Genomic DNA, 24,075 nt, shown 5'->3' with positions numbered 1-24,075 from the left:
CCTGACTAGAGTGGTGGGTTCTACCTGGCTTAGGTGCATACCCTTGCCAACCAGAAACTCCATCCAACAGTTTTAAATCATGTACCTAGAAACATTCATCTGCTAGCCCCAACCCTGATGACTAAAGCAGTTAATGAACTAAGATGCACCCTACATGCAGGATATATTCTTATTTTACAAGGAGCAATTAAAAGAGATTTTAGTACCACACACATCTTTACATATTTTAAGATTTTCTAATATGCCATAATGGAAAAATAAGAGATACAATAAAATAGAATAATTGCCTAAGATCACACAATTTAGTCAAGTCAAATGACAAAGCCATTATGGAGCCCACGTTTTCTGATTCCTCATTGTGTAATTCAGCCACTAGATTGGTATCTCATTCTCGCTCTGTTTGACATTAAATTGTAATGCTTTGTCTTTCATACATGGTGCATGAGGTTAGAGAATAGGTAGCAAACAGTGGCCACAAGAAAGCTCAGCTCATTTTGGGCTCGGTGACTCAAGAGGACCTCAAGCTGAATCAGAGCCTGCCATCTGGCCCAAACCATTAGTGGCTCACTCACCTCTATACTCTGGGTATTCTGTGTCTGAAATAAGCTTAGATGCAGCTGCCAGTGTGATACCTGTTTTGTATTTTATTGTCTCTTAGCGTGCGCTGCTGCAGGCCATCTTGTACTTGTGCTGTGCGTGAGGGGAACTTACATTACTGCCAAATGTTGCACTTTGGGTGTGTATTAACACAGTTTTGGGCTGGGGCTGAAGAGGCTGTCTACGTTTTGTGTATGCGGGGAAACTTTGCATTTCTCCTGGCCAGATTGGTATGTGTTCTATTGGTGTATGGGAAGTGTGTACTTCCCAGAGCTGTTAATGTTTTGTATGTGGACATCTTCCTATGAGTGTAAGTCAAGCTTGCTCTCATACACCTTATTGCTATCCTTTATACTAGTTCCAATCTGGAATTCAGCTAATTTGCTGTATCTAAGGGAAACATTAAATTGTACTGGACAGTGCCACACTTTTTCCTTTTCATTGAAGGAAGCTTGCAATGACTGGTTCTGGAGTAGCACACCTTTTCCATGTCTTTGAAGAAATCTTGCAGTGGCTGGCACTGCAGTCCCACACTTGCTCCATTACTTTGAAGGAAGCATGCACTGGTCCTACACTACCATACTCGTTCTGTGTCTTTCAGGCACGATTGTGATACTTTTGACTAGTGCTGTACGTCTTATGCATGTAGTTCAAGGACTCGTTGTGCTACTGCTCCCTGTGCTATTTCTGTTTGTTTTAGGTCTCACCATAAGACCTTTTTAGCTGTCTCACCAGCATCTTATTTTCAAGAAAAATAATGCATAATCTTGGTTAGAGAAAATTGGCTTTGGGTTATTCCCCATAGTTATTCATCAGTCAGAGTGTCATGCTCATGTGGTTTCAGCTCTATAGAAAAGTATATATATATAAATGGGCATTGGATCAGCCTTCTTCAACTACTGTCTTGTTGCCAATGTTTGGCTCTGCCTATTAGACAACTACTGGTCTTTAGGATGCCAGGTAGTCTGTGAAATAGTATATTGATTGTTTACGGTGTATTACCCTACATCCAACCTAAGGAGATATTTCCTTAATTTGTTCCCTCAGCAGTTCACCTGCAAATGCAGATTAGTACTAATTGAGTAATGAGAGTACGAGCAGCTCCATTGCCAGTGCAACTGGACTTCAATTTTCTTATGCATAGTGTTAGGCATCACTTCTGCAAGCTTCAAAACCATGCCACTATTTTAAAACAATATGCTGAATACTCCATAATCGTTTACTATTCCAAAATGCCAGACCAATGCAAAGCTTTCCTTTTAACTATTTTTATTGAAACATGGGCCTTCTCCACATTTAGGTTCAACTCTTTTCTATTAGCATTTTTGTTAAACATACAATGACAGTTCTGCCATTCATATGTTGCAAGAAACAGGTATGTATTGATATACATCTATTACATGCTGCTCTACTGTAACCCTCATTAACCATAAACTTCACCTTGTGGCTGCAAGGCAGTCTGTATGCGTAAACATGAATAGGCATAACTAAATGAGGTTGTGAAATTGCCCCATAAAAGAAAACATTAACAACCCGTCCCCTCCTACCTCTCCCGTCCCCCCACTGGTATGCCGAATTTTCCATCCCACATTGTTGCCCTTGTGATGAGAGTGGATACCATCAAGGTTCACTGTGTCTCAAGAGGCTCCACTGATGCCGTTAAACGAAGAAGGCCGAGATACTTTGGACATGTAATTTTGTTGAATTCGGTGGACCACAAAGTCAGGAGGGGCCTCCAAATCTCATAAACCTGGTCACTGAGTCAGTGAGAGAGGCCTGGATGCGTTCCATCTCCAACAGGTACCACAGTCTATGTAGTCAACCTGTATGAGTAGGAATGGTTTGCGTGCCCCAATGCATTAAAATACTCTGAAGTGCCGACCCCAGAGCCAAGCCCATCTGTTTTCCTTTGCAGGACCTCAGTGGAAATGCGAGGGGATTGGGCAAACCTAAAATTACGAAGGGCGGGAATCTCGGAATCGGTGTTTTGAACTGCATATCTATTTCCTCTAGGACTTGAGGCCAATAATCAGTTAGAGCCGGGTAGTCCCATAACAAATGTAGCAGAGTCCCGTCATCCCCACACCCCCGCCAGCAGGTGGGACTATGGTCGGAATTCTCCCGGTTGAGGCGCACAGGCGTCAGATACCAATACGTAACTATCTTGAAGGCCGTTTCCTTACTGGCAGTGCTTCTCACTGTATGTTTGGCCATATAGTACATATCCCCCCATTCCTCCTTCAAGAGATCCCTTCCCAGTTAACTCATCCAGCGTCTCTAACCGTGGGTAGTCTCTGTGGGCGCCAGTATACGCAGCAGTTCGTATAGCTTGGAAATCAACTTTTTATCCAATACCTTTGTGACAGCCATTTTTCATATTTTGTCAGTTTTCTATTTCTTAGGGTGCACGTCGGGGTGTAGGAGCCTGGGTCTGACCTGCATATAGCAATATCTTTCTGACTCTGGGAGTATGTAATCTTGCCGCCAATGTGAGAAGGGGATAATCCCGTCCCCATCAAATAAGTGGCCTGCTGCCTCACAAGGCGTGGCCTGCCATGCGTCGAAAGCCCTGCTGTTCATCCCCGGAGAGAATTCCTTATTCTTAAACAAGGTTGTCAGCGGGGAAGGGAAATACGTTAGTGCTCTCTTCTTTGTCACCTCCTCCCATGCATCTAACACCACTCTATTAATAGGGGACCCTCTTAGGCCCTGTGGTCTATCCGCCTTTCTCAGAAAGTGAACCTTCGATAGAGAGATCTGAGCCAACGCTCTATCTTGGAACAACCACCACTTTTCGGATTCTTCCAGATTCCATTCCACCAGATATCTCAGCTGAGCTGCTCTGTGATACTCTGCTAAATTCAGGATCCCAAACCCTACCTCCATCACCTTGAGATAACCCACTTCCCGTCTCATGCATGGTCTCCCCCCTGCCCATACGAATTGAAGCAACGCATGCCATTACAACGCATTTTTTGCTACGCAAACACCATTACAACAAATGTTTCTACAATGCATACCATTACAACGCATATAAAAAAATACTTTATAAATAATTTTGTAAAATACCTCCTGGGACGTGATGCAGGAAAATAGGGGTTTTGGGTGGGGAAGTGTATTAAAATGTGGGAAGCAACTGAACACATATTTTTTCAAAAAACAAGCATATTTACAAAATGAAAACTCAGGTATTAAAATTAATACTCGAGTAACAAACCGTATTAAAAATTAAAAACGAAAACAAATTAAAAAAAAGAAAATAATATAGAAACAGAAAAAATTCACATTCACCTAACTCATCCGGAGAAGTTATTAAAGCATTAACAGAGCCGCCATTTTACAAGCAAAGGAAAAAAGAAGTGAGAGCAGACAGATTTTCTGCACACTGCTACGTTTACCGAGAAATGGGAACTCAACAAATAGCATACTTCAACTCTGCAAAATACGATTAAGTATATCACATAGACATTAAAATCATATAATTAAAAAAAAAAAATTCTCTAATTTAAAAAAAGAAATTCATTATATTTTACAGTTTTCCGCACACTTGAAAATCGATACAACAAATTGGAAAATACTGATATTCATTTTACGATATTAGTAGTCAGTAAATTTTAAAAAAAGCAATATTTCTAAAAAACTATGACAAACAAAATAATTATTTTATGTTTAAAAAAATCAATGAAAAAAATAATATTAGGCACTTTTGTATGTTTTATAGAAACTCATTTAAAAATGGCTTTTTTAAAATAAAATAAAAATAATGAAGCCAAAAATGTTATTATTTCTTAAAAACGTAAAAATATTTAGTAAGCTAAACCGTATAATTTTTTCGAATTTTCAGCTTACTAAAGCATTTTGGGGCCGATTCCGATTCGGGAAAAAATGCTCCGAATAGCAGTTTGGAGCGTTTTTCCCATACGAATCGTACCCTGCAACATCCCGTGTACGTACGACGAAATACGGTTCGTGCCAGGAGCCGGACTCCATACGAATCGTACAGAGACCGTACGACTCAAATCCCCGTACGAGTCTCCGTCGGAACCCGCTGTACGCGACATCTGTACGGCTTGCGGCTGGATTATACGACCCAGCAAGTACGATACGTGTTGGGTACGCACCGTACGACCCTTTTTTTACGGGAGCTGAAAACAGCCGTAAAAGCAGAGTTCGCGTCGAAACAGGTATGGAACGCCCCCCTCCCCCCAGGTATGGTGCGTATCCCCCATGATCGCAGGGGTACGCACCGTACACCCAGCGTACATGGGGTATGGTGCGTACCCCCCATGATCGCAGGGGTACGCACCGTACCCCATGTACGCTGGGTGTACGATGCGTACCCCTGCGATCATGGGGTGTACGCACTGTACCCCATGTATGCTGGGTGTACGGTGCGTACCCCTGCGAACATGGGGGGTACGCACCGTTCGGTGTGTATGTGATTGTGCACTTATCCGTACGAATCGCCCTTACCTGACATGGACTGTACGGATCGCGTTCTGATGCCCCGGTCCGGATCGTACTCGTCCGGTCGTACGACGTGTGTACGAGTCTTATGGAAAGGGCTCCGGATACGATTCGTACGGACATTTTTTTTTACCGGATCGGAATCGACCCCTTTATGTGAAGAAATCTTTTTTTTAATAAAAGATTGAAGAAAGGACACAAACAATTTATAAAGACATCTTTTTCATAGGTAAAGAAACTGAACTGTGAATAAATAATTATAATAAAAAATGAATGTTTGATAAAAAACAATTTTTATATTTGCAAAACGAATTTGTATACTGCTAAAAAACGATAGTATCATACAAGTGGAAAAAACAATGACATTCAATTTTATATCACAATTTATAACCTGTGAATATCCATCTACTAACAATAGTATTTTTTTTTCTCAAAAAAATGTGTTTTAATAAATAGAAATTAAACAGTTGTTTTACTCCTATATCCAAAACAGATAAATACAAAGAAATACAAAGTTCAAAAAGAGAATCCTATAACCAGCTGAAGACCATCATCTTCTGTAAACGAAAACAACCACAATTCATCCAAATTAATCAAAAGGTAAATAATAAATTAAAATGTACAAAGTTATCAATTAACCTCTTTTAATACCTCATACAGTTACCGCTCCAAAAAAAAAGCAGACAAACCTGACATTTTCTTTTTTAAATTACAAACAGATAATGCAAGTGTATTAATGATTATTGCTACTCCACAGAGGTGTTGACGTAGGGTAAGTGCTGGTTAATGCAGCTATATAAGTTTCTATTCTTTATCCACAGGGGTGTTGAAATAGGGTAAGTGCTGGATAGGGCAGGTGTATAATTTACTATTCTAAATACAGGGGGTGTTGAAGTAGGGTAAGTGCTGGATAGTGCAGGTGTATCACTTACTATTCTAACTCCAGGGGGGTATTGAAGTAGGATAGTGTAGGTGTATAACTTACTATTCTAACTCCAGGGGGGTGTAGAAGTAGGGTAAGTGATGGATAGTGCTGCTGCATTACTTAGTATTGTAACTCAAGTGGGCTGTTAATGTAGGGTAAGTGCTGGATAGTGCAGGAGTAAAACTTTCTATTCTAACTTCAGTGAGGTGTTGATGTAGGGTAAGTGCTGGATAGTACTGGTGTGTTATTTAGCATTCCTACTCCAGGGAGGTGTTGATGTAGGGTAAGTGCTGGATAGTGCGGTTGAGTAACTGAACTCAGAATATCCATGTAGGAATGAAAATATTGTTATTACCATAGAAATACAGTTTTAATAATTTGAGAATAACATTTTTTTAACTCCTGTATCCCAAAACAGATATCTTCAAAGAAATAGCAACTTCAAAAATAGAAACCAAAAACAAGCTGAAGACCATTTTCTTCTAATTGAGAAAGCATCCACAAATTAAAAAAGGGTAAACAGCAATGTAAAATGTACAAAGATATCAATTAACTACTTTTAAATCCTCATAGAGATACCTCTGAATAAAAGGGACACAAAACTTAAATTTTCTTATTTAAATTGTAAACAGCTCAATGTTTTTTTATTTTTTTTATTTTTTGAGTTCGTATGAAAGCCCTCCAACCAAGTTATACAATTGCCAACACTTCTAAGAAAAGGTAAAACCCCTTTACATTTAACATGCACTATAATCTATCACCACAGTAATAATTGTCCAGTGGCATTCCAGTCTTATCAGATATATATCAAGGCTACCTTTGTCTGGATCGTGGACTAAGAGGGGGGGCCACAGCTCAATGAATTTGAAGATCTTCAAAGCAAAAAGAAGATCAACAAAGAACATATACAGAAAGAAGCAATCGAGTTATAAAAAGGTAAACAGGAGATACATTTTACATTCTTGATAGTGTTAAAGAACTAATTACTATCCAAACTCTAAGGGAATTTAAAAGTAGGGTAAGTGCTGAATTGTGCAGGTGTATAACTTACTATTCTAACTCCAGGGGGGTGTTGAGGTACGGTAAGTGCTGGATAGTGCAGCTGCATAACTTTCTATTCTAACTCCAGGGGGGTGTTGAAGAAGGGTTAGTGCTGGATAATACAGGTGTATAACTTACTATTCTAACTCCAAAGGGGTGTTGAAGTAGGGTAAGTGCTGGATAGTGCAAGAGTATAACTTACTATTCTAACTCCAGGGGGGTGTTGAAGTAGGGTAAGTGCTGGATAGTGCAAGAGTATAACTTATTATTCTAATACCGGGGAGGTGTTGAAGTAGGGTAAGTGCTGTATAGTGCAGCTGTATAACTAACTATTCTAACTCCAGGGGGGGTGTAGAAGTAGGGTAAGTGCTGGATAGTGCAGGTGTATAACTAACTATTCTAACTCCAGGGGGGGGTGTAGAAGTAGGGTAAGTGCTGGATAGTGCAGGTGTCTAACTTTCTATTCTAACTCTAGGGGGGTGTTGAAGTAGGGTAAGTGCTGGATAGTGCAAGTGAATAACTTACTATTCTAACTCCAGAGGGGTGTAGAAGAAGAGTAAGTGCTGGAAAGTGCAAGAGTATAACTTACTATTCTAACTCCTGTGGGATGTTGAAGTAGGGTAAGTGCTGGATAGTGCAAGAGTTTAACTGAATATTCTAACTCCAGGGAGGTGTTGTTGTAGGATAAGAGCTGGATAGTGCAAGAGTATAACTTACTATTTTAACTCCAGGGGGTGTTGAAGTAGGGTAAGTGCAGGATAGTGCAAGAGTATAACTTACTATTCTAACTCCAGGGAGGTGTAGAAGTAGGGTAAGTGCTGGATAGTGCAGTTGTATAACTAACTATTCTAACTTCAAAGGGGGTGTTGAAGTAGGGTAAGTGCTGGATAGTGCAGGTGTATAACTTACTATTCTAACTCGACGGGGGTGTTGAAGTAGGGTAAGTAGGGTAAGTGCTGGATAGTGCAAGAGTATACCTTATTATTCTAACACCGGGGAGGTGTTGAAGTGGGGTAAGTGCTGGATAGTGCAGGTGTATAACTTCCTATTCTAACTCGAGGGGGTGTTGAAGTAGGGTAAGGGCTGGACAGTACAAGAGTATAACTTACTATTCTAACTCCAGGGAGGTGTAGAAGTAGGGTAAGTGCTGGATAGTACAAGAGTATGACTTACTATTCTAACTCCAGGGAGGTGTAGAAGTAGGGTAAGTGATGGATAGTGCAGATGTTTAATTTACTATTCTAACTTCAGGGATCTGTTCAAATAGGGTAAGTGCAGGATAATGCAGTGGTGTAACTTACTATTCTAACTCCAGAGAGGTGTAGAAGTAGGGTAAGTGCTGGATAGTGCAGCTGTATAACTAACTATTCTAACTTCAAACGGGGTGTTGAAGTAGGGTAAGTGCTGGATAGTGCAGGTGTATAACTTACTATTCTAACTCCAGGGGGGTGTAAAAGTAGGGTAAGTGCTGGATAGTGCAGATGTATAACTTCCTATTCTAACTCCAGAGTGTGTTGAAGTAGGGTAAGTGTTGGATGGTGCAAGTGAATAATGTACTATTCTAACTCCAGGGGGGTGTAGAAGTAGGGTAAGTGCTGTATAGTGCAAGAGCATAACTTACTATTCTAACTCCTGTGGGATGTTGAAGGAGGGTAAGTGCTGGATAGTGCAAGAGTATAACTTACTATTCTAACTCCAGGGGGGTGTTGAAGTAGGGAAAGAGCTGGATAGTCGAAGAGTATAACTTACTATTCTAACTCCAGGGGGGTGTTGAAGTAGGGTAAGTACTTGATAGTGCAAGAGTATAACTTACTATTCTAACGCCAGTGGGGTGTAGAAGTAGGGTAAGTGCTGGATAGTGCAAGAGTATAACTTACAATTCTAACTCCTGGGGGGTGTTGAAGTAGGGTAAGTGCTGGATAGTGCAAGAGTATAACTTACTATTCTAACTCCAGGGTAAGCATGGGCGTAAAATCCGCTCCGCTCGCGGATTTTTTGGATTTTCGGCAAATTCGCAATCCGCGAACTCTCGCGAATTTGTCGAAAATCCGTGAATCCGCTCGCGGCGGATTTTTTGCTTGGTTGCGGCGCGCGGCGTGGTGCACGGCGTTCACTTTCCGTCATTAAGCGTTTGCCGAGTTGTTTTTCTCGATCATATTTTGCGAGTGCCGCGCCATTTTGGATCTTGCTGCGTGATCCCGCGGGAGTTTGGCACCCGCGAATACGTAATCGCGGCTTGCCACCTTGCACAGCACACCTCACGAGAGTTCGCAATTGCGAACACGTAGTTGCGGCGGAAAGGAACAATCTCGCACTCGCGAAATAGAGATTTTGCAATTCTGCACAAGAAATCCACCAGCAAACAGGATAAACCTTCAGAAAATGATGATTTTTATCAGAATCACTCCTCAGGTTGACATTTGCATGGCCTTTTTTTTTGCAAGGAGTCCATTTTTTGGGCGGGGGAGGGAAGGAAGTGCCCCACAGTCTCCAACTTCCTGTTCCTGTCCAGCAGGCTCCTCCCAGTGCTTTGTCCATCTCCTGGTCACTTTCATTTGGATCTGGAGCTGGAAGGATTACTTTTTGTGGGTGCTGCTGGATATTTGGATTTGAGGCCTTTTTGACTTTCTTTGGATCACTTTTGGATTAGAAATAACTTTCACAAGTACGTTTGTTTGGGGCATTACAGTTGCTGCAACTACAATTTTTGAACTTTTTCAGAACATTAAATAAATTATATTGTGGGTAGCCACAGTATCCAGTAGGACCAGGGTTGGTTATGGGTGCATGATACAACTGTTTTGTTGAATTTAAACACCATTGAGGCCATGGATGGGCTGGGATTGTGCTGATTTTTGTTGTTTTTGTCGTTTTTTTGGGGATGCTGGTGGGGCCCTTTGCCCAGGGGTGGTGAGTGTTGCATGGGCCTAGTCTTTCTGTGGGGTGTCTTCTTGAATTTAAACATCATTGAGGCCATGGATGGGCTGGGATTGTGCTTATTTTATTGTTTTTTGTCGTTTTTTGGGGGCTGCTGGTATGGCCTTTTGCCCAGGGGTGGTGGTGCATGGACTGAGTGTGCCTGTGGTGTGGGCTCACTCTCTTTAATGTAAACATCATGGATGGCATTGGATTGTGGTGATTTCTGGCTGTTTTTCTGTTTTTTGGGGGTGTACTGTTGATGTGGACTGGCCATGTGGGTGGTGGTGGTGGCCATCTTGAGTGCTGGCTGGTACAGGCAACATGTGCTTGGGGTGCAAGGGGCCATTTTGAAGAGAGGCAGTGTCTGAGGCCTGCACTTATTTTGCCTACTTTTCATCCATTATGCCCAGGGGTAGTGAGTGTTGCATGGGCCTAGTGTTTCTGAGGGGTGTCTTCTTGAATTTAAACACCATTGAGGCCATGGATGGGCTGGGATTGTGCTGATTTTATTGTTTTTTGTCGTTTTTTTGGGGCTGCTGGTGGGGCCCTTTGCCCAGGGGTGGTGAGTGTTGCATGGGCCTAGTCTTTCTGTGGGGTGTCCTCTTGAATTTAAACACCATTGAGGCCATGGATGGGCTGGGATTGTGCTGTTTTTTGTTGTTTTTGTCGTTTTTTGGGGGCTGCTGGTGTGGCCTTTTGCCTAGGGGTAGTGGTGCATGGACTGAGTGTGCCTGTAGTGTGGTCTCACTCTCTTTAATGTAAACATCCTGGATGGCATTGGATTGTGGTGATTTTTAGCTGTTTTTCTGTTTTTTTGGGGTGTACTGTTGATGTGGACTGGCTTGGGGTGTAAGGGGCCATTTTGAAGAGAGGCAGTGTCTGAGGCCTGCACTTATTTTGCCTACTTTTCATCCATTATGCCCAGGGGTAGTGAGTGTTGCATGGGCCTAGTCTTTCTGTGGGGTGTCTTCTTGAATTTAAACACCATTGAGGCCATGGATGGGCTGGGATTGTGCTGAATTTTGTCATTTTTGTCGTTTTTTGGGGCTGCTGATGGGGCCCTTTGACCAGGGGTGGTGAGTGTTGCATGGCCCTAGTCTTTCTGTGGGGTGTCCTCTTGAAGTTAAACACCATTGAGGCCATGGATGGGCTGGGATTGTGCTGTTTTTTGTGTTTTTTTGTCGTTTTTTTGGGCCTGCTGGTGTGGCCTTTTGCCAAGGGGTAGTGATGCATGGACTGAGTGTGCCTGTGGGGTCTCACTCTCTTTAATGCAAACATCCTGGATGGCATTGGATTGTGGTGATTTTTGGCTGTTTTTCTGTTTTTTTGGGGTGTACTGTTAATGTGGACTGGCTTGGGGTGTAAGGGGCCATTTTGAAGAGAGGCAGTGTCTGAGGCCTGCACTTATTTTGCCTACTTTTCATCCATTATGCCCAGGGGTAGTGAGTGTTGCATGGGCCTAGTCTTTCTGTGGGGTGTCTTCTTGAATTTAAACACCATTGAGGCCATGGATGGGCTGGGATTGTGCTGAATTTTGTCGTTTTTGTCGTTTTTTGGGGCTGCTGGTGGGGCCCTTTGACCAGGGGTGGTGAGTGTTGCATGGGCCTAGTCTTTCTGTGGGGTGTCCTCTTGAAGTTAAACACCATTGAGGCCATGGATGGGCTGGGATTGTGCTGTTTTTTGTGTTTTTTGTCGTTTTTTTGGGGCTGCTGGTGTGGCCTTTTGCCAAGGGGTAGTGATGCACGGACTGAGTGTGCCTGTGGGGTCTCACTCTCTTTAATGTAAACATCCTGGATGGCATTGGATTGTGGTGATTTTTGGCTGTTTTTCTGTTTTTTTGGGGTGTACTGTTGATGTGGACTGGCTTGGGGTGTAAGGGGCCATTTTGAAGAGAGGCAGTGTCTGAGGCCTGCACTTATTTTGCCTACTTTTCATCCATTATGCCCAGGGGTAGTGAGTGTTGCATACTTGCATGGCCCTAGTCTTTCTGTGGGGTGTCTTCAATGTAAACATCATGGATGGCATGGGATTGTGCTGATTTTTCTGTGTTTTGTCGATTTTTTGGGGTGTATAACTGAACTGATGTTCCTCTGTCTTCCATTGCTTTTAGGTGCACAAGACTCAAGAGAACCACCAGTGCCAGGAAGAAGTCCTGCAGCGGTGTGTGTGTGCAGCATAACGTCACGCGACGTCACGTCTGGACACAGACAACTCTGCAACTCGTGCAACTGCTGCCTGCTGTTCTGACCTGCTCTGAAGAAGATGGCCCCAAAAAAGTTACCCGTAGCTCCTCTAGCAAGAAAGGTGCCAGTAAGGAGCAGAAGAAGCAAGTTACCAAGGAGACTGGTGTGCCGGCCGCCCCTTTTTTTGGGAGTAAAAAAAAAAGTATGCCTGCAGCAGCAGCGGGATCTGCTGGGGACCAAGCTGGGAGCAGCACCCCCGCTCCATTGGGCTCAGTGCCACCACCACCACCACGCCAACTTAAGTCCAAGCCCTTGAGTGCTGCAGAGGCAGCCAGTATAGTTGTTCAATCACCATCGACCAGTGATGTTGGCTCATCGCAAGAAAGCAGCAGCAATGTCCCTCAATCAACACAGGTTGTTGTAGCTCATCTGATGAGTGTTGAACAACCACAGCCGCAACAACTATCACATGTGCAAGTACAAGCCCAAGTACATGTGGAAGGAGAGGCAGCGCAAGGAGATGCGCAAGCAGAGGTGCATGGAGGGTCACAAGTGCCCACAATAGTTGTTCCTCCCGAAGTAGGGGCACATCAGGAAATCGACAATCAAGGCGAGGTATCATTTGAGGAAGACGCTCCTCCTGATGATCATTCATTGTCTTCCACACCCCTAGCAAGGAAGAGATCAAGGGTGGTGTCTACATCTTCTTCAAGCACACCTCCTTCTGATGATACGGATCAAAATTGAGAACCAGCACCACTGCCATCTGAGAGTGAGGCACACCATGATCTGACAAAGGTAGTTAAGCGTAAAAGGAAGCTCGTCCAAAGTCTCAGAGTTATGGAGTGTGATGATGAGGCTCAGCAAGAAGTGGCGGATACTGCTGCTGATGAAGACTCTGACAACGACGACCCAGTCATCATAAAGGTAACTGCAGCCCCAGCGGGCATGCAGCAAACAGACATTTTGACCCTAGCCCGAAAAGCTGCTGAGCGTGATGATGATGATGTTGTCGACGAGGAGGCAGTGGAAACACCACCACAATCATTGGAGTTAAGTAGTACTCCAACTCGTACCGCTTCCATATTTCTTTCTGGCATGAAGGGACCCCCATCCACCTCGACCTTAATTAGTGGCGGTGAAAGTGCACAACGTACAAAAGTTGGGCAATCCAGATCCTCCACTTCATCTGGCATTAGCAGCATGACCACCACCACCAGTATCGCCGCCTCCTCCAGGCCCCACAGACACTTCAAGTCACCAGTTTGGGACTTCTTTACTGTTTGCCCAAAAAGGGAAAAGTTCGCCATTTGTACCCTTTGTAAGGTTGCAGTTAGTCGTGGTAAGTCAGGTACCAACTATGGTACCGGAGGCCAGAGAGGTCATCTTAAGAGACAGCACACTGTCCAATGGTTTGCGCACCTAAAGGCGATCAAGGAAGCCCGAATTGGAAGTCAAGAAAACGTTGATGTTTCATCTGATGATGACGAGGAGGAAGAAGACGTGTCAAACACTTCACTTACACCCAGTACCCCTGTCAGCAGCACACACCATGAGAGGCACACTAAGAGTGTTGGAGCGAGTGAGACACCAACGCACAAAAGTTCACCAGCGAGCATAATTGCGTCAACGAAGTCATTATCATCCCGTAAATGCTTGGTCCAGGGCAACATTAGAACCATGTTTTCTTCAGACGTGCCATATGAACGCAACCACCCACTGACGCGTCTGTATAACACAAAGCTGGCTAAAATGCTAGCTGTGGACCTTCTCCCTTTTTCTTTTGTAGAAGCGGTAGGTTTTCTAGAATTAGTGGCAACGCTCTGCCCTAAATGGAAGGTTCCTAGCCGGTTCTATTTTGCCAGAGTTGCGGTTCCAGCACTACATGAAGATGTGCTGGAGGCGATTGGGGCAGCTTTGCAGAAGAGTGCTGTTCACACTATACATCTGACAACAGACATGTGGACCAGTGGCGCAGGCACTGATTACATGTGCATCACTGCACACTGGGTCTCTTTTTCAGGTGTTAAAGCAAAGCTAAACGCAGGTATTGACCCGGACCAAGTTTTTAAAGCTGCTCGGAAACATGCAACACTAGCCATGTTTGGCTTGGAGAAAAGTCACACAGCAGAAAACATTTTGGACGAGTTTAACAAAAAGGTCTTTCACTGGCTGTCCCCAAAAAAACGCCAGATTGGTTATGTTTCCACGGATAATGGCGCCAATGTAGTTAAGGCCATGGCGATGGGTGCATATTTCAGAGTGCCGTGTTTGGCACACTGTATCAACCTGGTAGTTCAAATATTCTTGAGTGATAGAGACAGTACAGCGTTCGAGGTAATGGCCACCTGCCGCAAAATGTGCAACCATTTCAGCCATTCTTTTAAGGCCCGGAAGCATCTGAGGAGGCTGCTACTTGAACGTCGAATGCCAGTGAAAGCACTCATCCAGGAGGTGGCAACACGTTGGAACTCAACCTTCTACATGCTTGAGCGTCTGTATGAGCAGTATACGGTACTCGATCACTATTTCTTAACAGAGGGTACAGCTCAGAAGGACCTGCGGATGGGTGCGGCGCAATGGGACATAGTTAAAAACCTGACAGACATGCTTCGTCCTTTTGAGTTCTTCACGCGTGCAGTCAGCCAGGAGGACTGTAATTTGGGACAAGCTATCCCATTGTTGTGCATGCTGGAGCACCAACTGAAGGCGGTGTCTTCTGATTTAGAAAAAGATGAAAAAAAAAGACCCTTTTATTTTGTCGGAGAAATTATTAGACCGCCTACGTGGTGATGAACGTCTTAAAAAGATCAACTCAGAACAGCATTACATTTGTGCTACTATTCTGGATCCACGCTACAAAAAGGCGCTGGCAGGCCAAGCATTCTTTCCTTTTGCTGATGAAGATGTTAAAAAGTACAAACGTTGGCTAGCCTGGTCAGCCAAGAGGTTTTAAAAAGAACGGCAGGATATTGAAGGAGAAGGCAGTACATCAGCATCAGCATCAGCAGGCCATCCCCAGTCAAAAGAATCCACTTCTGCACCTGTGGCTGTGGCACAAGTGACCTCTCAGCCGTTAAAGACACCGGCAACCGGATCATCTGCACCACACACAACAGTAACAGTGGCTGCTGTAGAGGATTGGCTAACTTTGCTTGGGTATGGTTCTCGAAAAAATGTCACAGGCACAGCAAAAAGTAAGCAAAGTGGAGGAACCGTTGAGGACCTTGAGTCGATGGTGCAGGACTATCTGAATGACTCAACAGAGGTCTTTCTTAATGATGAGCCATTGCAGTATTGGCATGGGAAAAAACAATTGTGGCCACAGCTCTCCAACCTGGCTATAAACTATTTGTCTTGCCCACTCGCAAGCGTGTCTTCTGAACGTGTTTTCAGTGCTGCTGGTGGCATTGTAACTCCCAAACGGAGCCGCCTCTCGCCCAAAAATGTGGAGCGGCTGACAATGATCAAGATGAATCAGCACCTCATACCACCAGATTACAAAGTACGAGAAAGCACGCTGCATGAAGACGAGGAGGAAGGCAACGTAGATGAGGGGATTTGTTCTCTGTTCGGTGACACTGACCTCATCCTGCCTGAATTCGCAGAGTATGATGACGAAATCTTCTTCTTATTCCCTGACACCGAGCCCTGAAAATGAGACAATGAATCAATAACTTTCTTTTTCGTCCTTATTCACTTTTATTCCTGTGTGTCTGTCTTTCTTTGTTTTCCACAGTTAATTTAATTCAAACTTTAATCACCTAATCCCAAAAACAAGCCCATCAGCAGAACTGTCTTCACTTGTTTGCTTATTGATTTGAAGGTGCCGCAGTCTACATTCCTCAGGTTCACAAGTTCAGAAGAACATGCTCCTCTATCCTCCTCCTCCTATTTCCCTCAAAGCAGAGGGCTGGATTACGCCCAATGAAGAAAGACTCAGCACTTGTGGGGGTGTTCTACTTCTTTGCGGGTGAGTTGACGGCTCTGGGCCCATTGCTGTGAAGCTCTAATAACGGATAAAAGTGTTTAGGACCAAATATGAGGCTGAAATTTCTTGCCGTTTTTGCTGACTTGCTTGCCTTTGAGGTGCTCTTTGGCGGGGTTCCGGGTGTTTGTGGGTGAGTTTTGGGGTCTGGGAGCACTGCTGCGACAGTCTAATCTTGATTGCATTTGCTTTTCAGGAAATCCGTGGTGGAAAACAGGAGTTATGATGATGATGACCTAGCTGCACAGCGCGTTTGGACCGAAGGCCGAGAGATATTGTAAGTATGAGATTTTGCTTTTTGGCTGTTTGGGGGTGTTGTCACGTGCTTTTTTGCGGGTGGGTTGGCGGGTCTCTTAGGGCATTCCTGTGAAGGTCTAATACCGGATAGAAGTGGTTTGGACAAAATCCATAAGGAAAAGCCTTTTTTTTGCTATTTCTTCTGACATCTTGCTCAATGTAGCGTTTTGGGGGGCTTCCTGGTGTTTGTGGGTGGGTTGCGGGGTCTCTGTCGAAGCACTGCTGCGACAGTCTAATCTTGATTGCATTTGCTTTTCAGGAAATCCGTGGTGGAAAACAGGAGTTATGATGATGATGACCTAGCTGCACAGCGCGTTTGGACCGAAGGCCGAGAGATATTGTAAGTATGAGATTTTGCTTTTTGGCTGTTTGGGGGTGTTGTCGCGTGCTTTTTTGCGGGTGGGTTGGCGACTCTTGGGGCATTCCTGTGAAGGTCTAATACCGGATAGAAGTGGTTTGGACAAAATCCATAAGGAAAAGCCTTTTTTTTGCTATTTCTTCTGACATCTTGCTCAATGTAGCGTTTTGGGGGGCTTCCTGGTGTTTGTGGGTGGGTTGCGGGGTCTCTGTCGAAGCACTGCTGCGACAGTCTAATCTTGATTGCATTTCCTTTTCAGGAAATCCGTGGTGGAAAACAGGAGTTATGATGATGATGACCTAGCTGCACAGCGCGTTTGGACCGAAGGCCGAGAGATATTGTAAGTATGAGATTTTGCTTTTTGGCTGTTTGGGGGTGTTGTCGCGTGCTTTTTTGCGGGTGGGTTGGCGGGTCTTGGGGCATTCCTGGGAAGGTCTAATAACAGATAGAAGTGTTTTGGACAAAATCCATAAGGCAAAACCTTTTGGCACTTTTTGTAACTTAGGGTTCGTTAGGGTTAGCCCTAGCAGCAGGATTGCATGTGTTTCGGGGTGTTCTATTGCAACTCAGTTCTGGGGTTTTAGAGCACTCTTGGAGCGATGCTGGCTATGGATACTTTTGCTTGCTTGCAAGTGGTTTGAATACAATCCACGGTGGGTAAGGGTGTATTTGGGCCTACTTTTACTTTTAAAGTACGTTTTGTCACCATTTTTCTGCTAGGCCTCGTTTTTTGAGATCTGATTGGGGGTCTTCTACATTTGCGACTGGCTTTAGTAAGGGTCTTGGTGGGAGCATTGCTGGGAAGGTCAAATTTTGTTCTAAAACACAGTTTACAGTACACCTACCTTGAGGGGAAAGATCCGCTATAATATTTTGGCCACACTTATTTATCCTTAAAAAGGTGACTCTGACAGAGTACGCAATTTCAAAAATATTGTACTGTCTATTAGGGAAATCAAAGTGTGACTTTTTGCACCACACAGCGTACATACCTTATATTTATTTATCAGTGGTATTGTAATAGCACTTCCTGTTTTCCGTTCAATAATTACAGGCCGGGTTTCAGTCAACATCCGCCAGGCAGGCAGTGGACAGGGTGTCTTCTGTCAGTGGTCACCAACATTGATGGACGAAGCGTCAGCTGGAATGGAGGAGTGCCGCTAATAAGAGGAATTGTTTGCTGCATGCAACTTACTTACCAAATTCAACAGGACAACTCCAACAACATACAGAATACAGATACAGTATCCATTGTTTTCTTCTATGAGTGTGACTGCATTTGGTTAGCTTTAGTTTGTACCCAAAGATTTCTTTATCTTCAATTATTGTTTGTCCATGCTGTGCTTTTTTTTTCTTCTCTCAACAAAACCTACCCAAAAAGAAACCCCCATTCCCATCCATTTTCCAAACCCTAACCCTCTTCCCCCGGGCTGTGTGGTTTTGCTTGATGTCTGACTAAATGACATCAATAATTCCACACACTTGCTGGGGAGGATAAGGTCATAGCAACAGGCTGGTGAAGGAATACGAGGATATATTCTAGACTTACTCAGCTTTAGTACTATTTCTTGTAGTAGTAGGAGCCAATGTCAAATAAATTCAACGCAAGTACTAGTTATACTTGCAATACTTTACCATTTATTAGGCTACATTGTGGCACTGTTCTAGTGTACTGTCACCTGCTATATTCTCGAGCGTACCGTAACCGTTGTAATGCTACAGTAAGGACAAACCAGGTTTCGTTTTCTTTTTTTCCATAGGCATGCAACTGCCACTGTGTCACACCACTAGTACCACCGCAATGAGGAAATTTCATCCGCCAACCTTATTCCCCATTTCACGTGGAGCCAGCCCTGGGCCTAGCCCTAATTTCTAACACAAATTACAGGTAAGATAAGCGTTTGGTGGGAGGTAGTGTAATGGAGTATTAGGACTAGACGAGAGATTGACGGTAGTACTACTAAAGTCCTAGGACTCTTCATTAAAACAAACTTACTGTTACACCCCCACCCACCAGACTGAAAAGCAGTAAAAAACAGGTATGGTCAGATAAAGTTTAAAAAAGTATATTTATGTAGCCCTAACAAAATAATCTCCCTCAAGACCCTCCCTAACCCCAACGATTGTCTTTGAAAAGTCCCAAAAAGCACCCAACTCCCAAATCCCACCCCCCAAAAGTCTCTAAAAAAAGGGCAAGGGACACTCCACTACTGGAGGGTGCTGGTGAATTTTGCGGCCAGGGCATCATACTCCTTGCGGAGGGTGGCATGCTCGAAGCGGAGGCCCTCCACCAAGTTCTTGTACCTATGGATCCCTGCTCCAGGTAGGACATTCTCACTCCTAGGCGGCGCTGGCGTGCCTTGCAGCTCCTGTGGGGGGCAGCTGGTCTTTTTGCTGCTTGGCGGTGGCGGTTGGCTTTGTTAGCCCGGCTCCATACCGCTGGAGCACTGCGCTAGCTGGCAGCCCGTGGGGTCACGGAGGAGGATGCAGCTGTCCCAGTCGAGGATGTTGTGGTTGCACCGGTCGACTGCGTGTCCTCCGACTCCTCCAGGGCTACCAGCCGCCGATATTCTGCGACAGTGGCATCCAGCCTCCGTTGCCGGGCCATTCGAGCCTGCTCCCTCCGTGATGTCGATTTGGAAGGAGCAACTATATGAAGAAAGAAAGACATAGTCTGTAACCAATGCTCCTTAACATTAATAACACAAAGTGATTGAGCCAAAAGTTGTGTCACAGTACAAGTAGCAAATTGAAAGCACAGTACATAACTATTGAGGACAGTATCTATCTAACCTCCCACTTCTGCATCCTTGCTCTAACATTAGTGGTAGTTTAATGAACAAATTCTACGACCACTATGGACTTCCATTACAGTTGACTATGACAGTACACCAGTCTTATTCTTCTTCTTCTCTCTTGTTTCGGAAAATTGGTACGTTATCTTATGCAAGCCGGCAGAATGCCAGCGCAGTGAACTTGCACCCGAGAAAAACAGACGCACACCATGATGAGTGAGACAGACTTGCGTTACTGTACCGGTCCAGTACATGCAGGTGGTGAAGCTATTACTTTTCTATTACGGGTGGCACTGAGAATACTCTGTTACAAGGGCTACTGCTTAATTAATTTACCTTTCACCCTACAGTGCAAATAAGTACTAGAAAAGGAAAATGAAGAAGCTAAATAATTAGATTATCTATCACTTCACATGGGATGTATTTGATGACATCTGGGATGACTTTAGGTGCTTTGCTTATTATTGAGTGAACAGTGATACACCCACACATGAATGACGTACTACTACTAAACTAAAGTTATTAAGAGAGGTACGGAGTGTCCACCGTAATAACCGGATATATGCTGTGCTTGCAGTTGCAATACAAACTATTGCTACTATTCATGGTAGTATTGGACAAATTTACAATTTCTTTTCCTTGCCTTCCCTACACTGGAACGGACGTGCGGGTGCGGTGTTACATGCTCTTCAAGGTAACACTTAGTTCATCCAGTGACCATCTACTCTCTCTAGATACACATGTGCTATCTAAGAGTCAGATAATACCATGCTCCAGGCATCCATCCATTCAAAGTATATGCACACATACAGTTTATGTTTCACCCACCCAGGCTGTTGTCCTTCCACCCATCCTTGCTTCATCATTGACCCAGCCATGCACCATACCATATTCTTTCCTTCCCAGCCACCTCGGGGGCCAAGCAAACACATATCATTCTTCTTTGCCAGCCATCATAACATTTCTCGTCCTTCCACACTTACTTACACCCTTCTCTCGCATTTCGAATATATAGCTTACCTGTGCCCGCCACCACCGTGTCAACCCTCACAGGCACATTGGTGTCGTCCGCCACTCGCACCGCCTCCTCCCCAGAAGAGTTGTCCTCCTCATCCACCACCTCCGCACTGGCCCCGCCACCAGATGTTCCACCTACAAAGTAAATTTTTAGAATGTTAGAATACACCACTCAGTACTGTATAATATTTGGTCTAGGAGGAATAAAGAAAGTTAAAAAAAACGAAATACAATGTAATAATTTGTAACTGTATACTCTACAGTAAAAATGTCCCTTTTTCCAGGGAAGGCTGTTGTCTTGCTGCACTTTTTGGCACAACTGATGAATGCTTGCTTTTTATTTTTAACACACACACTTTTTCTCCTAACAGAAGCTTGACTTCTAAGAACACGATCAGGGTCAAGCTCAAGTTCAAACCAGGTGAAAGCTCAGCTCGACCACAAGAAATGTGTCCAATTAATCGTTAGCACTAAGCACATTTCCATTTTCAGTTAAACGTTTACTTTTATGACAAAGTTGATTTTAATAAATGTGTTTAGTTTTAATAAAGCTTTTAAACTTAAATAGACTCTGTGGTTTTTGGTCCACCAGACTAGAGTGGATGAGCTAAAGGTTTTGGAATTTTTGCAAGCATGAGTGCCTCTGACACTTCTTGACTGTGACTCCGTACTCTTGCCCTGCGTAGGATAATCTAATGATCATTGGGGATCAATCATCGGTGACTTAGGGAGCTAAATGACTCTGCCACACTATCTAGTCAGTAAGGAGATTGGGGGTTCTGATATCACTGAGGTATGTGGAAAGAAAGTCTACCTGCGCCTATTATAATTGATAAACAATGTACTATTTAGTGTTCATAGTTCGGTTTGTGCAGATTTGTCCCTGCAACAGTAGTAGAATGCATTGTCCCCCTATCCAAAACAAAAGTAAAGTAGTATCTTATTCTTTCTTGGTGGTCATTCACCTTTTTATTGTTGGCAATTGTCAAAGCATAAACATTTAGAAGACTTGAAAAGACATTATGGACAATCCCAGAGGACTGCACTCAGTGCATAGAGCTATTGCTGACTAGAATGGGAGTCCAATGGAATTGCCAAATGTGCAATCTTAGTTAGCTACACAAACAGACTAATAAGAATAATCTAGTAATACCACAGGGAGTCATAGTCGAGGCAGGATAAGAATTTAGATCCAGTCTACAAGAAGATCAAAGACGATTTAGAAAAAATCGAATGAGGAACGCTAGGAAAAAATAGGTACTCTTTATTAAAATTAAAACTTACTGGGGCCAGCAAAGGAGCCCTCGCCTGCCCGATCCTGGCCTGCATCCTCCTGAACAGCACCCTCCTCCTGTGTCCTCTTGCCCTTGGGGGGAGCTGATGTACAACATGAAAGAAAGAAAGACCAGAAAACATGGATGAGATTTGTCAACCAAATCAAACATTTCAAAAGAACTATACCAAAATATTTTGGAGAAATAGCAAATAGATAGACAACTATTCCACAGGATATATTGACCTATCTCATATGGTATACTACGTTATTCGTATTGCCTGATTTGCGGACCGTTGACTTTCAAAGTTCCTATGTAACTCAATAAACAGACTACTAAAAAGGTTTGCCTAGGCCTGGCAGGCAGAAGTCCGCAGCACGCAAAGTGACAGACAAAGTCCACCCTGCTTGCAGATCAGTGAATACTCAAACTATCAATCCACCGACCACCACCACTATTTCTTCTTATAGCCATGTGTCTAAAGGAAGGACTGGACTTCAGTCTGTTGGGGCTGATTTAGAAGTCCCTTGCGGCTCATTTTCCTCCATTGTTGCGTGACTTTTGTGACGCAGCGGCAGAACAAAAGAGTCGCCATGGTGCGACGTATATATTAAAAAAAAACGCATATAGGAGATGCATCACGTTGTAAAGCCCTGCACCATCAGGGGGCGTTCCGGCGCAAGGGAGGGCGTTCCTGCGCAGGAACGAATCCTAAAAGTAGCTGAGGGAAATCTACAAGATGTCAATCAGTCACTTTTAGGACAATGATGCGTGACTCAAACCCTGCGCCTGCTTGAAGCCGACGTACGGCTTGATGCAGCATTGGGGAGATAGGGCACCCCAGAGCATTGCTGGAGCTGCGCCATCGTTGGCACGCAACTCCAGCAATGCGCCGCCTTTACACCACAGATGCGTAAGGCTTCTGTGACGTTTTGGGCCAATGGGTGGTGGTGGCATGGCGCACAATTACTGCCGCATCCCTGCTACTTTGCAGGGATGCGCCGGTAATTGAAAATATGACCCTTAGTGTCTCATTACGCAGTTCTTTACACTACACTCATACATAATTTCTCAGGCCAATGAAATGAACACAAAATACAAAACAAATAGGCATAGTAGCAAGCACGGCTACTGAGAAGGAGAGCAGTGCACCTGAAATGCATAGAAGATTTTGAAATATAATTTACCTAATGTAATCGGCAGCATTATTGCTCTTGGTAAAGAACAAAGATTTGCAAATAACAGAGCCGGATAAAACAGATTAGTGATGAAATAGCTAGAAATGGCTACTACTACTCACCAAGCCCGGGGACCTCTACGCCGAGCGCGTCCAACAAGTCCCGTTCCCGGTCCATGACATCCGTCCAGCGGTGGGTGGCCTGGTTATAGGTGCGCCGGACCCCAGAGAGCTTAAACATGGCCCGGCACACCTTCTCCCACCGCTTCCGGCGCTCCCGGATGCCATAGCCGGTTGCGATCTTGCCGCCTCCCAGGATCGTCTTGGGGAGGCGGCGCTGGACGTGGAAGATGAGTGCGGCCACCTCCTCCGCGCTAAAGATCTCCCGTGGCATCACTTGCTCCCCCCTCAAACGCCCGCACGGGAGCCGGGCACGGGGTGCGGGACCCTTCCCCTTCTCAGGGTGCTTCCCGGCTCCCTTTACCATGGTCTGGGCAGAAATGAGTTAAATAATAAAGAAGAAATAGAATAGGGAAGAAGAAAATAAAAGAGTTTAAAAAAGTAGTTTAAAATTAACAAAAAGTAGCAGAAAACACAAAAATATAGAGCTAGAAAAATAGAGGGATAGATAATAAGTAAAATAGATCAAATAAACTTAAAAAAAAGCAAAGGATGGCAGAGATTCAGAGAGGATACAGAAAGCATGCCCAGAACCATAGCAATGAATGAGAAACAAGATGGCCGCGCCCATTCACGACCGCGTGGGTAAGTTCGCGCGAGATTTTCCTCGCGAGCACGTGCGAAATTGTACTAGCGAGCAGCACACTTTGCGAGATTACACATAGCGGCCGGAAACGGAATTACGTCACGCAAACAAGATGGCTGCGCCCGTGTACGACCGCTAGGGTAACTTCGCAAACGTATAGCTACAAGCGCCTTGCGAACACGAAAAAAATCACGCGAACATACACGCCGCAAAAAAAAAAAGTGTATTCGCTCGCATTCGCGGCTTCCGAAATCGATCTCGCACGGATTCG

The sequence above is a fragment of the Lissotriton helveticus genome, chromosome 7, assembly GCF_964261635.1.
Source record: "Lissotriton helveticus chromosome 7, aLisHel1.1, whole genome shotgun sequence".
In the NCBI taxonomy this organism is placed as follows: domain Eukaryota; kingdom Metazoa; phylum Chordata; class Amphibia; order Caudata; family Salamandridae; genus Lissotriton; species Lissotriton helveticus.
This window is presented reverse-complemented; position numbering follows the sequence as displayed.